At 43.5% G+C, this 17,912-nt stretch overlaps 1 protein-coding gene across 1 annotated transcript in view; it reads left to right on the plus strand.

Annotated features, from left to right (window-relative positions):
- The window catches only part of TEX11 (testis expressed 11), a 358,563-nt gene that overhangs the window by 278,738 nt on the left and 61,913 nt on the right, over nucleotides 1-17,912 (plus strand). The window lies entirely within an intron of this gene.

Consider the following 17,912-nt stretch of genomic DNA (forward strand, 5'->3'; position numbering starts at 1 on the left):
ATACTATGAGGTATAGTGTTGCGTGTAGGTGGTTAATATACTGTTGAAACTGGTAAGCAGAGTCGGATTAAGGGGGGGCGACAGGGGCGATCGTCCCGGGGCCCCCACACACAGGAGGGCCCCCACACACAGGCCAGACGATGGAGGCACTAGGCGCACAGGTGTACCACTACCTGTGCTGCTACATAATTAGCAGGGCGCAGGCAGGTAACGGTACGGGGACAGTCCAGGGAGCCGCTGTAACTTTATTGCACTGACCACCCCTGGTGCAATAAAGTTTCCTTTGTTTATTCAGCGCAGTGCGCTTGACGTCATGCAGCGCTGTACCCACTGAAAGGCAGACAGAGCAGACAGAAGAGGAGCCGCGGTGAGCAGCTGGAAAAGGTAAGTGTGGAGGCAGGGCGTTGGGGAACACTGGGCTGGAGAGACATCAGGGGTCTGTGAGGAGATCACTAGGGGTGGCACTGTGGCCATATTGGAGGGGAACAAGGTAAGGGGGCAATATGTTGGAGGGGGCCCCCACGACTTAGTTGCCCCGGGCCCCCAAAAGCCTTGATCCGGCCCTGTTGGTAAGTGTGGAACAAATGGACAGAGTGATAAGTCTACCCTTTCCATACCTTGGTCATTAATTCTCTGGCAGTCATGGACACTGGGCCACTTAGATGAATTAAGCCCCTGGGCTAAAAATTGTCAGCCAGCCTCTGACTGTTAATGATATAAATATTACTACTTTTTTTTATTTTAAAGTAATACCATGTATAAAGAAATCACTTGCTGCACACAGCCGTAGTTGATGACATAATAATTAAGAATTAAAATGTATTACAATTAGTATAAATTTATTACATAGAATATTTGTGCAAAGCAAAAGTACTTTTAATAATAAAATTATATAAAATATTGCAAAATTGTTTTTTTTCTTTAAGGATATATTTTTTATATAGCATACACTTTGTCATTGTCTCATCATACAAATAAACTTTACAATAGTGTTTAAAAAATGTACCTCAATCTAGATTTCTTTTAGCCTTTTCTGGAAAATGGTGCTAATTTCTCAATACATTTTGCTTCACATTGAAGAAGCTATTTAAATTGCCTCTTAGAATAAGGGAAACTGATTGCAATATTATCAATTACCATTGTAATTGTGCTGTATTGTCTTGCTTCAAAGAAATTTCACACTAGAAATATTTTTGATTTACATTTAGAATCTTTATATCAGGGTTCATTATTCTGATATGGCATTAAGTTTGTCAAGCGGGTTTGGATTTTTTACCCATCAGGTCAACATAACCCAAACTACATTTCAGAAAATATATTACATCGATTCTATACCAGAGGTTCCCAAACTTTTTTGAATCACGGCGCCCTAGAGTATCAGCATTGTTTTCACGGCACCCCTAAGCCAAACATTTGTTGTCGAGAAATTCAGAAAAATGTTTGTAAAGTGAGGTAAATTATGCTACCTGTCATCCTTAGGTTCATTTATGTGATTGTGGACAGGTTTGAGCTTCTGTTTGCCCACATATTTGCATTACATTGACCATAAATAATTTGATTTGGTGCTGGACCACCAACCTGAGGCATTTTTGAACAGATATTATAAAATTGGCCAATTCATAGAAAATTATTTGCAAATAAATATAGAATTGCCTTTTTGGATTGGTGCGCTGTCCTGCTGCTCTGACCAGGACATCTGGGCATTTGTGATGCTATTTGTTTATGTACATACAGTATGTGCTACGTCACATTGTCCCCGCAACCTGCCAGTGCAATGCAGTGATTGGCTGGCTTTTTGATTGGCTTGCCGTCCGGTAGTTGGGTTGAGTTACAAAGGTATAGGAAGAAGTGTGTCAAGCGCTGCTGTTGTGGTGGATGTGGCTTGTCAGGTGTTTCACATGAGGTGATTATTGGGGGTATTTAGGTGAGTGTTTTTTATGTGTTTGTACCCTGAAGAAAATATATTAAAGTATAGAAACATCGGCATGAATGACTTGGTATCCTCCATTAATTTAATCTATCCCTGAGTACCGCCTCTACCCATCAATCTACATTGTGTCATGACCTTAGTTCTCAGTTCACAGATATTTTAATATTAATATCTTTATATATTTACACACACACATATATATATTGTCCCGGAGAACTTTTTTTCTTCCCCGTCCAGATTTGATCCCTCAGAATTGAAGGTGTATATGAACACTGTGAACATCACTCAGCTGTGAACATCAAGGATGGACTAAGGCTGCCTAGTTAGTCAGGGGAACACCAGGTCAGAGCTGTGATCCTCCAGCATTCCAGTGAATATTGCGCCTCTATCCCTAATCCCTACCTCTAACCCTCCCTCTAGTGCCTAACCCTATGACCTTCCCCACCTCAGCCTAACCCTAAACCTCCCATCCACGGTCTAACCTAATGTCGACATTCTGGGAATATCAGCAAAATGCATGTCAACATTTTAACAATGTCAACATAATGTGAATGTCAAGTTGTCAATGTCGACCTTTTGACTACATCCCAGTTACTCTCCCTCCATTTAATCTTCACAAAAATGGGTATTTTCCATCTGCAAATTTGTCTCAACTAAGAGCTATCCATGGTCTCTTCCCTCTTGTACTGGGAATAATGTTCTTCTTACGTTGTTTTCTACTGTGCGCAGGGACCTCTTCCCTCATGTGCTTCTCTTTACATTTTCTTCTACTCCATACTCCCCGTAAGGGCACCTAACACTTGACTGCCAACTCCTGGCTGCTTATTGTGAGTGCTTTAATCGCTATTGCAGCAATGTATATAAATCGTGTCCTTGTCCTGCACTGTAATGTACTGTAAGTTACTTGTTTCTTGTTCACTTACTAGTTGTATGTACTATGTAAGGCGCTGCGCAACACTTGTGGCGCCATATAAATATAGGATAATAATAATAAATTATACTGTTGTCCCTCTGGACTGATTTACCTCCCAGATATTGTTCACAGCTACACACCTGTGGAGTCATCTGCTTAGTGGAATTAGACATCTTTCACCATGCCCATGGACTGGGTTGTTTTTTATGCTGTTCTCTGAAGTGACCCTCAGACCTACTGCTGTCACATTTTCTTTTTGTTTTTCATCTGTATTTTGATAATTCCATAAACACTAACGTTGCCCACACACATACCGACTTGCTCCCAATCATCCGATGTACACGATTTCCCCTGAACTCTCCCCAGGCAGTCGTGGTCACGATTTGGAGTTAAAAATGTCCAATCTGACTTAAGATCTATCGTGCAGCCAGTGCATTGTATCCCAGATTGGCTAATCTGCCCTACAGCACGGCAGATCTGAAGATGCGAGGTACGACGAGTGGGGACGCGCATCGGCATCGTGATCAAGAGTAGAAACTCACGATTTGGCCATTTTTTACATGATCTGTCATCACGATTCATCGAAATCGGCCAAATTGGATGAAAAGTCGGTATATGTGTGGGCACCTTAACTGTAGTGGAATCAGTGACATAACACTTGAGAAAATTTTACTTATGCTCATACTGGTGGTGTATATTGGCACTGGTGTCAATAAGTACAGTGCTGTTTTTTTACCATTATCTCTATAAAAAAAAGTCCTATTGCTCTCATATTTCCTTCTTTACTGAAGGTTTTGCCTTTTGCTTTGTTTATTTGATTTCTTATTTCTATTAGGGTAACAAGGAAGTCTTGATATAGACAAATTATTAGACAAACCTAGCACATCCCATACTACCACCTTTTCAACAGCTTATAGGATGGTTAAGAAACATCCTGCCTCTCACTACTTTACCCCCGTAACCCTCCCTTTACACCACAGAGTGTATGCACAAAGATGCTGTTGCGTTCAGGGCAGACGGTAGCAGACGTGGTGAGGAAAAGTGATGGACGTTCCTAGGTGGTGACTGGGAGGTGGCCTAAAGTGAATGCAAAAAAGTCTGTCACGTGGGTGTGTTATGGGAGTATTGCTGGTGTGTCAGTGAAAGCCCAGCTGTATTCTCATAAGGAGAGCCAAAGCCACATTCTGACAAGGGAAACTGCACCTGTCATAAGGCTGCTGCAAGTGACCATGGTGCGCTGATGGTGGTGTGTCAAGAAATACCATTGGTGTTACAGCGAGTAGAGACTCTCAAAGTGGGCGTTTCAATGCTTGCTCATTCAGACGCAGGTTACTACACCGCGACACCGGCAACAGACGCAAGAGCGTATGCAGCAGCGTCCACCTCTGAATCAGGCCTGCTCTGTGGTATGGGTACAGAATGCTTTTGAATGACCTGCCTGTGGTGTTTGACTCTCAATAGTGGGATGGTGTTCCGTAGCATTATGTTTTACTTTATATATATTATGATTTATGACTATCAACATACTAGTGTGATTCGCTTATAGTGTGATTTTTCAGAAATTCTATTTCCTGAAAGCAAATTTTACTGATCCTACAGTATGTCAGACCTGCAGATTAACATAATCTGTCTAATTCGTACACAGGGACATATTAACAGAGGAGAGGGCCCGTGTTCAGTCTCCATCCTGGGCCCCCTCCTCCCCACCCGGCTGCCGGCAACGCACTGAGTGCAGCAGACTCTGGGCACTAGAGTAAACTCTAGTGCTCTGCCGGAGTCTATTGCGCATGAGCAGCTCACCGGGAAAATGGCGCAGCAGCCACCTCACTTCGCCTGCGGAAAAAAACGGGAAAATGGCTGCAGAGTAAGAAAAATTCCTGTATGAGAACAACATCCAACTGATATAGAAGGCGATCATTCTAGGTATTCCAGGAAGGACACAACCTTAAGGAACTCTTGCAAGCTTTTACTATCTTTTGGAATTGTTGATATATCACATTCCCTGTTAATATTGAACATAATGGTTGTTCGTACCTAATAACAATGCTACCCTAAGGATTTCCATTTTCTTTGTTTCCATTATGTATCTGATATACAGTATATGGACATTTGACGAGAATGCCAGTAACATTGGGATTATTAAAGGTTATCTGGAAAAGAAGATTTTAGTGACAACATTTCACCTTATGCAAACCATTTTTATTATCAGGAGTTAAGAAGATATGAGACCTAATTTCCAAGAACTATTACCTTCTCTTAATTTGGACGTCAAAGAGTTAGTGGGGGTTTGTCCTATTTGTGCTCAAGACTCTTCATTAAAGAGCTAGACAAGCCTTGGACCAGCTTATCCATGGACTTTGTTGCTGATTTCCCTCAAAGGCAGGGGTTCAACACAGTTAGTGGTAGTTGGCAGATGTTCTAAAGTTGTGCACTTTATGTCTCTAAAAGATCTTCTCTCTGCTTCCCCATTTGCAGACCTCTTTGTAACGGAAATCTTAAGACTACATAGTGAAGGAAGTTTATTTTGGATCAAGAGATACAGCTTGTATCAAAATTTTGTACATTTTTTGCCAAAAGAGTTGATTTTAAAATTAAACTTTTCATAAGTACTCACCCACTGCCGCAGTGATAGTGGCTGCAAGGTGCCGTTCCAGGCACCCTGCCAGCCAGAAGCAAGGGCAGTGGGGCAGTGATGTGGCCACCCACAGAGCTCTGTGCGGCGGCATTACTAGCACTCCCCTAATTACGGCCCTGGTCTCAAGGTACAGTGGTTGATTCAGAATTGCACACATGTCTGTTTTGTGGATTGATCTTGCTATTTTGCACACTGTACATACTTCGTAGCCAAGCATAAGCAACTTACAGCCACTATGGGCCTTTCACAGTTGTACAGATCAACACTGAATCTCCACTTGCAACTGAGTTGGTGTTACTGGATGTTCACACATAGGATAAGTGTCTTTAGGGTGTTTAGACAGAATTGCAGGTTATTTAGAGGTGTCCATACACAGAGATTTGTCTGATATCAAACAAATATCATAGGCCTGGTGCAAATGTGTGCTGATTGTGATGAAAAAAAACACACAACAAAAACTCTCTAGTGCCTCTTATCAGCTGTAATCAAAGAATTCCCTGCAACAGTAAAGAAAAGTAGTCGTGTGGCTGCATGTATTCATGTTACTCTGAATATGGGCAAAGATCCACATTTATTTATGAGTGTATAAGGCAGCCACATTTGGTACCGACTAGTGAGCAAATCTGAATCAGCAACCAGAGACACTAACAAACAGGCTACCTCCTCCAGTTTGGGTATTAAATGACATAAGTGATATAAAGCGAAATCTAGTGTAGTATTAATAATAACTTGACACCCATGCTCTAAAATCCATTAAAGTACACACATTCTAGTTATACAAAATAATATAGGGCTTATCTGTATTAAGCTGCGAGTACTGTTGTCATTGTTCTGTGCTTACTTTAGATGTCCATAGTAGCCATACCAAAAATAAAATATAACCTATATAGTTGAAACTAATATAGGCAAAGTAGTTGTCTCCATGTGATAAGGTGATTGCACCCCAAACATCTCACGCTGCAATCTGTGCAAGTTTAATGACAACGCTCAAAATAGTGATTAGTCTTCAGGGAGTCACGGTACAGGGATGGAATCTCTACAGTGTCTAGATTGCCAATCAATAGGTCGACACCAGAAGATCGACATGCAATTGGACGACCAGGTCAAAAGGTTGATGGGGTCAAATGGTCAACAGGGCCAAAATGTTAACAGGGTCAAAAGGGTCACACACAAATGCTCGACATAGAAAAGGTGGACGCATGATTTTTCATGAATTTTAGGGTTAGTATGAGGTTTAGGCACTTGGGGAGGGTTAGGGTTAGGCTGCGGAAGGGGACGGTTAGGATTAGGCACTAACGGGGAGGGTTAGAGTTAGGCACCAGGGGGAGCGTTAGAGTGAGGATTAGGGTTAAAATAACAAATAAAAACATGTCGACCTTTTCTGTGGCTACCATTTGTGTATCGACAATTTGACCCTGTCAACCTTAGTCCATGTTGGCCATTTAACAGTCAACCTCTTTACCCGGTTGACCATTTGGTGTTGACCTTTTGTCTGTCTATCTAAATACTGTAGATCTTTCAATCCACACCCGGGAGTCACACACAGTAACTGCGTACCAGATTCATGAATGATCTCAGCATGTCTGTTGTTATATCAAGATCCTTTCCATAATCCTTGAGATCTACTCAAGTCTGTCTGAACAGTCATATTTGGAAAAACATTGACCACGCCTCCCTAGGGGGTAGTGATGAATGGACTTATGCCATTGGATTTCTTGAAAATTGTGCTATAAAGATATATCTCTATCTATCTATATATAGAATATATATATATATATATATTGTGACACAGTCAGATTAGGGGTCCCTCTCCTGGGTAGAGGTCTCCTTCCTTACACACACACACACAGCAGCAGGGAAGCAGCACACCAGTCTGGATGCGAGTACAAGCTGGTCGGCGCCAGTCTTTATTGTACAATGTCAGAAATAACATAAAGAAGACATAACATAAATCCTAGCCCTGTCGGGGCACTAACTTCACAGGTGGTTCCCTCACTACCAGAACCTGGCAGGGCCTAATGCCCTCACAAGCAACAAAGGCACAGCACAACACTCACAGTTAGGTTTTCAAGTGTCTCTGAGCAAACTCCCTGCCTGCTCTCCCAGGTGAGACACTCAGCCCTAAACACACAAGGCTTATATTGGCCACTCTCAGGTGGGAACCCTAACAAGCCTATTACCAGGCTGCGAGAACCAAAACCTGGAGTGGCCGTGGGTGGAGCCCTCCCTCTCCTCTCACCCACAACCCCCAGGTCCCAAACCGGCTTTTCAAAAAGCCGAGACTCAAGCCTGCTACACTGCAGACTTTCTCCTGGGGGTTTAGAACACATAAGACAGGAATCTGGGACAAATGTACCTGCCACAGACCACTTTACCAGTGATCCTATCACATATCCCCCCCCCTTTGTTTTGACCTGTGGGGCGGAACAACTGAAGCCCCCAAACAATGAACGCGTGACAACGCGTCTGCATTGGCCAGCTGGCTTCCTGGCCTGTGTTCCACTGCAAATTTAAAAGTTTGTAATGCCAAGAACCATCTCGTAATCCTCGCATTACTGTCCTTATTTTCGGACATCCACTTCAAAGGGGCATGGTCAGTGATCAATTTGAACTTTCTTCCAACCAAGTAGTACCTGAGAGCCTCTAACACCCACTTTATAGCCAACGCCTCCTTCTCCACTGTGGCATAGTTTCTCTCATGTACATTCAACTTTCTGCTAAGATAGAATATAGGGTGTTCCTCACCCTCCTTGTTCTGGGACAGGACCGCTCCTATACCTACTTCTGGTGCATCGGTTTGTACTATGAATTCCCTTTAAAAATTAGGAGTCATCAGGACTGGTTGGGAACACAACACTACTTTCAACTCCTGAAAAGCTTTCTCTGCCTCAGGACTCCATTCTACCATGACTTTTTGTTTGCCTTTGGTCAGGTCAGTCAGTGGGACTGCCATGGTGGCAAAGTTGGGTATAAACCTCCTGTAGTACCCCGTAATTCCCAAGAAGGCTCTCACCTGCTTCTTATTCAGAGGCCGTGGCCAGTTTTGTATGGCATCAACTTTATTGAGCTGAGGCTTTATCAGGCCTCTGCCAATGGTGTATCCCAGATATTTTACTTCCTCCATACCTAGACAACACTTTTTTGGGTTGGCTGTCAAACCTGCCTTATAGATGGAGTCCAACACTGCTTGTACCCTGGGTAAGTGAGACTGCCAATCAGGACTATGAATGACCACGTCATCCAGATAAGCAGCCGCATACTGTCTATGGGGCCTTAGAATCCTGTCCATCATTCTTTGGAAGGTAGCAGGTGCCCCATGTAGCCCTTGTACTGAAACAAGCCCTCTGGCACTGAAAAAGCTGTCTTTTGTTTGGCACTCTTGGTTAACGGTACTTGCCAACACCCTTTGGTTAGGTCAAGAGTGGTTAAATACCTTGTCGTCCCTAGTCTCTCAATCAGTTCATCCACTCTTGGCATCAGGGAGGCATCGAATTTTGAAACACTGTTCAACTTTCGGAAGTCATTGCAGAAACGCACACTCCCGTCGGGCTTTGGAATCAACACAATGGGACTTGACCATTCACTATGTGGTTCTTCAATAACCCCTAACTCTAGCATATTTTTAATTTCTTTCGACACCGATTCTCTCTGTGCTTCTGGTAACCTATAGGGCTTTAGATTAACTTTAACCCCTGGGTCAGTGATGATGTCATGTTTAATGACCGAGGTTTTCCCAGGTACGTCAGAGAACAGCACCCTATTTCTGATCAGAAACTCCTTGACCTCTTGTTGTTGAATTGCCGACAGGGTTTTTGCCACTGTCACTTCGGGAACTAAGGGCCCTGGATTTACTGGAGGGGCTCGGACGGCCGACAGTACCGTTCTATCTTTCCAGGGCTTTAACAGATTTATATGGTATATCTGTTCCGGCTTTCTTTTCCCCGGCTGGTAAACTTTGTAATTGACCTGCCCCACTCTTTCTAAGATTTCAAAGGGCCCTTGCCATTTAGCCAAAAGTTTATTTTCCACAGTGGGAACCAATACTAACACTCTGTCCCCAGGAACAAAGCTGCGTAACCGAGCATTGCGGTTGTATACCCTCTGCTGTGCCTGTTGAGCTTGTTCCAGGTGCTCTCTCACTATCGGCACTACCGCAGCAATTCTCTCCTGCATTTGAGAAACATACTCAATCACCGTTTTGTAAGGACTAGACTGCCCCTCCCATGTCTCTTTGGCAATGTCTAGTAACCCCCTTGGGTGTCTCCCATACAACAAGTCGAAGGGTGAAAACCCGGTGGAGGACTGGGGAACTTCTCTTATAGCCAACAATAAATACGGCAATAAGTAATCCCAATCCCTACCATCCTTGTCGACCACTTTCCTAAGCATGTGTTTTAACGTCTTGTTAAACCTCTCGACCAGCCCATCGGTTTGGGGGTGATAAACCGAAGTTCTTAACTGTCGATTTTGAACAGGCGGCATAACTCTTTCATGACTTTTGACATAAACGGTGTACCCTGGTCAGTTAGTATCTCCTTAGGTATACCCAGCCTGCTAAAGACATGAACTAGCTCTCTGGCAATGGTCTTGGTTGATGTATTGCGCAACGGGATCGCTTCCGGGTACCTGGTAGCGTAATCCATTATGACCAGAATATACTGGTGTCCCCTGGCAGACTTCATTAAGGGTCCAACCAAATCCTTCACTATTCTTTCAAACGGCACCTCTATAATAGGCAATGGAACTAGTGGACCTTTAAAATGTGGCCTGGGAGCATGATACTGACACTCAGGGCAGGATGCGCAAAAGTCAGATACCTCTTTATGAAGCCCAGGCCAGAAAAACCTCTGCATTATTCGCTCAGTGGCTTTCTCTACCCCTAGATGGCCTGCCGTTATATGACCATGGGCCAGATCCAACACTGTTCTTCTGTAGGCTTTGGGAACTATTAGTTGTTCCACAACATCTTCCCCCTTCTTAGTCACCTGATATAACAAATCCTGCCACATTGCCATGTGGGGATAGGACAAAGGACTATCAGGGTCTACGGGTTTACCATCAACTACTTTTACATTCTCCCTGGCTTTTACCAAAGTAGGGTCATTCAACTGTTCCACGGCAAAGACCTCTCTTCTGACTTCTAAATCAGGCAGACGATCACCTGGCCCAACAACACTTCCCACCTCAATGGGAGGCACATCAGTTGGCGGGCCACCGTCACGCTCCGCATTCTCTAGTTCGCCAATCATAGTAGAAAAAGGGAATAACTCTGACTCAGAAGAAACTCCCTCCTCCACTACATCGACAACCTTCTCAAATGGATCGGGGTTGTTCACCTCTGGAACAAAACGGCTTTCCCACAACTTCCAGAAGTGAGCAAAATCCCCAATATTGCATCGTACATCAGACCATGCACCAAACCCACAGAAACTATAGCAGAACCACATGGTGTCTCGATGTTCACCTTGGCAGTAACATAATATCGAGTATCCACATGTATGCAGGTCACACCAACAGTTTTCCCCTCACGCCGCAAGAGGTTCACCAGCTCAGCTTTTATAAGTGTCACTAAGCTACCAGAGTCTAACAATGCCTCTACTCGGTTGCAGTGAGTACACACATGTGCTTATCAGTCTCAGCCTGCCGGTCAGCCTTACAGGCTATCTGTGCAAAGAAAGACCCCCTGCGGTAGACATGAGCAGTATCACATTGCATAGGTTCAGTTATAAGTGAACAATTAGCGGCAATATGGCCGAAGCCACCACATCGGAAACACTGAGTCATATTAATGTCTAGTCGTTTACGGGGCAAGAACCTTCCCGGCCTGGCAGGCCTGTCTCCAGGTTCTACACCCTCAGTCTTAGGTACATTCCACCGCCCAGCACCCTTCTCCCCTGGAACAGTCTTACCAGTGTCTGTGGGAGTTCGCCGGTGCGCCATCGGGGCTCGGTGGGGCATACTCATCAGCTCCTCAGCCGCCACGTACCTCTCCACCAGCTCGACCAACTGGTCCGCGGACTTAGGGTCTGCATGGCTCACCCACTTGCGCAGAGTCGCAGGTAACGATCGCAGGTACCGGTCCATCACGACCCTTTCCACGATCTGTGATCCCGTCAGCATCTTGGGCTGTAGCCACTTTGAGGACAGATGGACGAGGTCATGCATCTGCGAACGTGGAGACTTGTCCATATGGAACTCCCAGCGGTGGACCCGTTGGGCACGAACAAAGGTGGTGACTCCAAAGCGAGTTAGGATCTCCTGTTTTAGTTTTTTATAGTCCTTGGCATCAGCCAGGCATAAGTCGAAATAGGCCTTTTGTGGCTCCCCCGACAGAAAAAGTGCCACCAGACTTGCCCACTGCTCCTTGGGCCAACTCTCCCTTTTGGCCGTTCTTTCAAATGCGGTGAGGTAGGCCTCCACATCATCGCTCGAAGTCATCTTTTGGAGGAAGTGACTGGCTCGTATGGAGTGAGTGGTGGTGGGAGGACCAGTAGTAACATCTCTGGGCTGGGCGACCAGGTGCTGTACCACCTCTTTTATGGCCTGGCTGTTTTCCGCTAAGGCCCGGCTGTTTTCCGCTAAGGCCTGGCGGGTTTCCTCGACAGCGACCTGTTGTTGCCTCTGGGCTGTCTCCAAGGCCAACAGTTGCACCCTGGTGGATTCCTGCTGAACTCTGTTTGTCTCCTGCTGAGCTGCTGTAGCTTGGAGCAAGGCCTTAATAATGTCCTCCATTTTGTCCTGGGGTGTAGGTTGGAAGCTGAACCTTGCCTCTCTGAGCATTGGCTGACGCCTCCTCTATGGGACTCCAAGGACACAGTGTTATTTCCACACTCACCAATTTGGTGTCTGTCCCTTTCATTTTTAAACGGAAAGTTTTCCTCTCGCTGCAACTTCAGTGTGTGTGGGTGCCCGCATTCTCCACCATATTGTGACACAGTCAGACTAGGGGTCCCTCTCCTGGGTAGAGGTCTCCTTCCTTACACACACACACAGCAGCAGGGAAGCAGCACACCAGTCTGGATGCGAGTACAAGCTGGTCGGCGTCAGTCTTTATTGTACAATGTCAGAAATAACATAAAGAAAACATAACATAAATCCTAGCCCTGTCGGGGCACTAACTTCACAGGTGGTTCCCTCACTACCAGAACCTGGCAGGGCCTAATGCCCTCACCAGCAACAAAGGCACAGCACAACACTCACAGTTAGGTTTTCAAGTGTCTCTGAGCAAACTCCCTGCCTGCTCTCCCAGGTGAGACACTCAGCCCTAAACACACAAGGCTTATATTGGCCACTCTCAGGTGGGAACCCTAACAAGCCTGTTACCAGGCTGCGAGAACCAAAACCTGGAGTGGCCATGGGTGGAGCCCTCCCTCTCCTCTCACCCACAACCCCCAGGTCCCAAACCGGCTTTTCAAAAAGCCGAGACTCAAGCCTGCTACACTGCAGACTTTCTCCTGGGGGTTTAGAACACATAAGACAGGAATCTGGGACAAATGTACCTGCCACAGACCACTTTACCAGTGATCCTATCACAATATATATATATATATATATATATATATATATATAGTAACATGGGGTATTGAAATGAGGATTCCAGACATGTACCATGATATGCACCTTAGCATACGTGAGTTTAGGCCTGCACACATACAGGCACATAACAAATAAACATAAAAGTATCAGCACTCCTTGTGCTAATCAGTCAGCAGTGGCTTGTCCCAGCATAGCCTTTGGGCCCTCCAGGTCCTGGCACTCTGGCTAGTTTATCCAGCATCAGTAGCAATGATCAACAGGTGTGAGACAGTTTTAAACCATTCCTGCGCTGACTTCCTGCTGACTCTGGGCGACCTGGAAAACCCGGAATTCTATATTTCCAGTTTGAGCTGTGCAGCCCTGAAAACCCTGAGTTTCAAACTTCTATTGTAGGTGCAGAATGTGCCAATCTTGTTTTCCTCTCCCTTGGAGGGAGCTGATCCCACCAGAATGTGGGCAATTCAGGTGAGAGACCACCCCTCTCACTACAGTATGTATGTATATATATATATATATATATATATATATATAGTGCAATCCCCTTTTATCTGGCACTCTTAACAAGAATAGCAAAATGCCCTGGTGCTCATCAGATATATATGAAGATAAATAGGCAAGTCTGATGGCACTCAGGGGTTGAGCAGATATCAACAACAAGCAGACACAAACTGTGTCTGCCTGTGATTGATATCTGCTCAGCCCGTGAGTGCCATCAAACTTGCCTACTATATATATATATATATATATATATATATATATATAGTGGTGAGGGGGACTGTCTCAGCTAAATTGCCCACATTCTGGTGGAATCAGCTCCCTCCAAGGGAGTGCGTTCTGCATTAGCAGTGGAGGTGTGGAATTCTAGGTTTTCACATTTGCACAGACCCAGCTGGAATAATCACTGGAGCTCAAGAAGAGTTTAAAACTCCCACACACCCAATGCTCCTTGCTCCTGATGCCGGACAAACTGGCCAGGCGATAGGCCGGGGGTGATGGTTAGCATTAGAGTGCCAGGACTTGGAGGGTCCTCAGATTAAGTAACTGCTGACTGTTAGGCACATAACAGAAAATAACCAAGAAAACATAAAAGTAAATGTTCCAGCACTCCTTGTGCATGTGTGTATCCAGGCCTAACCTCACATATGCTAAGGTGCAGTGTTTGCTGCTATTAAAAGCCACTGCTTTACCAAGTACCTGCCTGTCTGGAGTCCTCATTTCTATACCTATACCCCATGATGCTAGTATATATATTAGTATCATGGGGTATAGAAATGAGGACTCCATATATATATATATATACATATATATATATATATATAAGCCACAATTGGTCCGGCACTCAGTAATCTCACGGATAGCTTCACCTGGTGCCTCCACAGATAAATGATAATCACAAGCTGCAAACGTGCGGCACTCAGGGTATAACAAAAGCAAGCCAATAGTCAGAAATGTTTCAACATTTCAATCTTATTCAGATTTTGATCAGGAAATGAATAATACAGAAAAAATCCACCTTACCTTATACCCCTCACCCAGCAAGTGCACGTGTGTGCAATCCGAGCCCGCTCAGATGGCAGGGACGCACAATGATGACGTCAACAGCGTATCAACGCTGTGCACGTCAGTGACAACACCCGGTATCCCAGGTAACCCGTTAGGCAATGCAGACACTGTAAACGGACATGGAGAGACAATATTAACAAACAGATCATAAATCAATATTGGGACACACAATATACAGGATATAAAATATATAAATAGAAAATATATAATAATACAATACATCTAATAGTATCTTAATCCCAATAAAAGCATGGGCAAAAGTAGCGCTGCCAAAGGTATATAATAAAGCATCTTAGTCCCTACTTAAACATGAAAGTGGTAAAACTTCATTAAGTCCTTTAGGAGATATGACATCTAAAAAATGAATCCAAAAAGCCTCCTTTCTCAAAAGGATTCTATTCCTATCACCACCTCTTTTAAGAGGCGGTATATGGTCTATCATCCTGTATTTTAAGATCGTTAGATTATGCACGGCTGCAAGAAAATGGCGAGCCACTGGTTGGTCACTACAACCCTTATTTAATGCAGTTCTAATCGCAGATCTATGTACCCCCATTCTTTCTTTAAACTTTCTAGAGGTCTTACCAATGTAGGTAAGACCACAAGGACACACAATATGATATATTACAAAAGATGACTCACAAGTAAGATGATGTCTAATCTGGAGTTTTTTCCCAGAATGGGGGTGATAAAAAAGATCTCCCGTCAACATATGTCTACAAGTTACACATGAACAACTAAAGCATCCACATTTTTTCGGTGGTAAAAAATGTCTAGGGGTACTGATGCCTCTACCAGTAATGTCAGTTTTTACAAGCAAATCCCTCAGATTCCTCCCACGAGAATAGCAAGGGCGTAAAGCCTGATCCTGAAGCTTTAAATCATTATCAGTCTGGACCAAGTGCCATAATTTTTTACTAATGTGGTTGATCTGAGGGGACAAGGTATTGAACTGAGTGACCCACGTGAATTTATTACTGGACAGCCTGGACTTTTCTACACAAAAGATCACTCTGTTCAAATAGCAAAACCTTATGTTTAAGTTGCGAAAAATACTTAGAATCATAACCCCTAACCAAAAAACGTTTGATTAAGTCATCAATCTGTTTTTCTGCCAACCCCCTATCGCTATTGATCCTCCGAATGTGGATCATTTGTGAATAGGGGATACCCATTTTTAACCCCCTGGGGTGACAACTACTCCCTTGCAAGAAAGTATTGCGATCTGTACCTTTACGATGTACTTTAGTACCAATAACCGAATCTCTAAGGCCAATTTTTACATCTAAAAATTCAATTTCCTCACAATGACATTTATACGTCAATTTTACAGGACAATCAGAGTTATTATGACAATCGAAAATAACCTTAAGATCATCAATAGGACCAAACCAAATCAAAAACAGATCGTCAATATATCTCTTATAAAAACTTATTCTTGATGCAACTGCATGATTATTGAAAAACAATTGTTGTTACACATCAAACATGTACGTGTTTGCGTATGTCGGTGCCACCGACGATCCCATGGCACACCCCTTGGTTTGAAGATAATAGTCACCATCAAAAAGGAAAAAATTTCGTGTGAGTATAAGTTCCAAAAGTTTCAATGTAATCTCAATGAAACTTTGATCCAATGTCCCTTTACTGGTAAGTAATCTACCTACCGTGGAAACACCCTCTTTATGGGGGATGACAGTATATAGGCTGGTGACATCTGCCGTCACAAGCCATATTTCACCTAATGGGATCACCAAATCTTTAAGCAGTTGAAGTAGCGTAGTTTTTTCCAGAAGAAAATTAGGATGGTCCAAAATCAATGGTTGAAGAATGGAGTCAAGAAAAATAGATGTAGGTTGTAACAATGATTTCCGGGCAGAGATTATCGGTCTCCCAGGTGGTGGATCTAACCCCTTATGAATTTTAGGGAGGGTATACAACACAGGTGTCAATGGGAACTGAGGTAGTAATATATCAAAAATTTCTTCATTAATAAAACCAATATCTCTAGCCGAACTCAGAATGTCCTTTAAGTCACGAGTGAATCTAGCTGTGGGATCACCTTGCAATTTTAAATATACACCTGGTTCTGCCAACTGTTGCCTAATTTCAGTTCTACAATCGTGAAGGTCTTGTAACACAATAGCCCCTCCCTTGTCAGCTGGTCGTATGATCAAATGTTCATTTTGTCTCAGTAATTGAAGTGCAGCTCTCTCATCCCTTGATAAATTATGAAGTCTTGGTTTAGAAGTAGTTTTCACTACAGCCTCCTTAGTCTCTTGTTCCAGAAGTCTCATAAATGTTTTAATTGATGGATTGTTTGATAATGGATCAAACACCGACTTTTTTTGTAATGGTTTTAATTTAACCGGAATCTCTAAAGAAGGTGTAATGGGAGGGACAATATTTTTAGAGGAATATTCTTTCAACTTAAGTTTGCGATTAAGTTGGTATTTTTCGGATTGCCATCTTAAATCAGAAAAATTATTGAACGGGACAAATGAAAGGCCTTTAGATAATAATCGCCGTTCACTCATAGTGAGGGTATAACTAGAGAGGTTAAAAATTATCTCCTCTTTGGTTGTATCGGTGGTCTTCTTCCACGACCCCTGCCGTTGGTATTAACCCCCTCTACAGGTTGGTCGTTTATTAAAGCGCCTTTGGTACGAGTTACTACTCCTAAAGGGATGGACGGATCACGGCGCCCACGTTGTCTCCCTTCAGTCTCACTACCAGTGCTATTCCCATCTGCTGATGTCTCAGTATCCAAAACACTCTTGGGATATCTGCCCTCCTATGAAACGGTTTCTTTCGATCATCTGATCGATTACCAGATAGCCATCGATAAATTTGGTGCTGCTCATAGTCCCTGTCCACTTTATTCAACTTTTCTTTTTTGAATTTGATCAGATCACATTTATAAATAGAGAGTTGATTGTTCAATTTGCCAATCCAATCCTCCTGTTCATCTACTGATAGTACTGGCAAATGATCTTTCTCAAATCTATCAATCCTTTCTTTCAATATTTCTACTTCTTTATTAGATTGTTCCACCACCAATAACATAAGGTCTAGAGAACATTTGTTAAGCACCACAATCCATTTACGGCAAAATGAAGGGTCAAATCTCCCGATCGTAGGGCAATTGCGCACCCGAAATCCCCTAGGGATTTTCTTGGAGCGATAATAATCGCTAAGTGACATGGCATGGAAGTTAAAATCAATTTCCCTTTTCTTAAGGCGAAGTAAATCACGATATAGAGAATCAGTAGTCAGTGCTTCAGATTGTAACAGTAATGGATCTTTACGTAAAATAAGTTCAGCCTCCGACTCAG

The sequence above is a fragment of the Taudactylus pleione genome, unplaced genomic scaffold (assembly GCF_031769625.1).
Source record: "Taudactylus pleione unplaced genomic scaffold, aTauple2 ptg000375l, whole genome shotgun sequence".
Taxonomy (NCBI): Eukaryota; Metazoa; Chordata; class Amphibia; order Anura; family Myobatrachidae; genus Taudactylus; species Taudactylus pleione.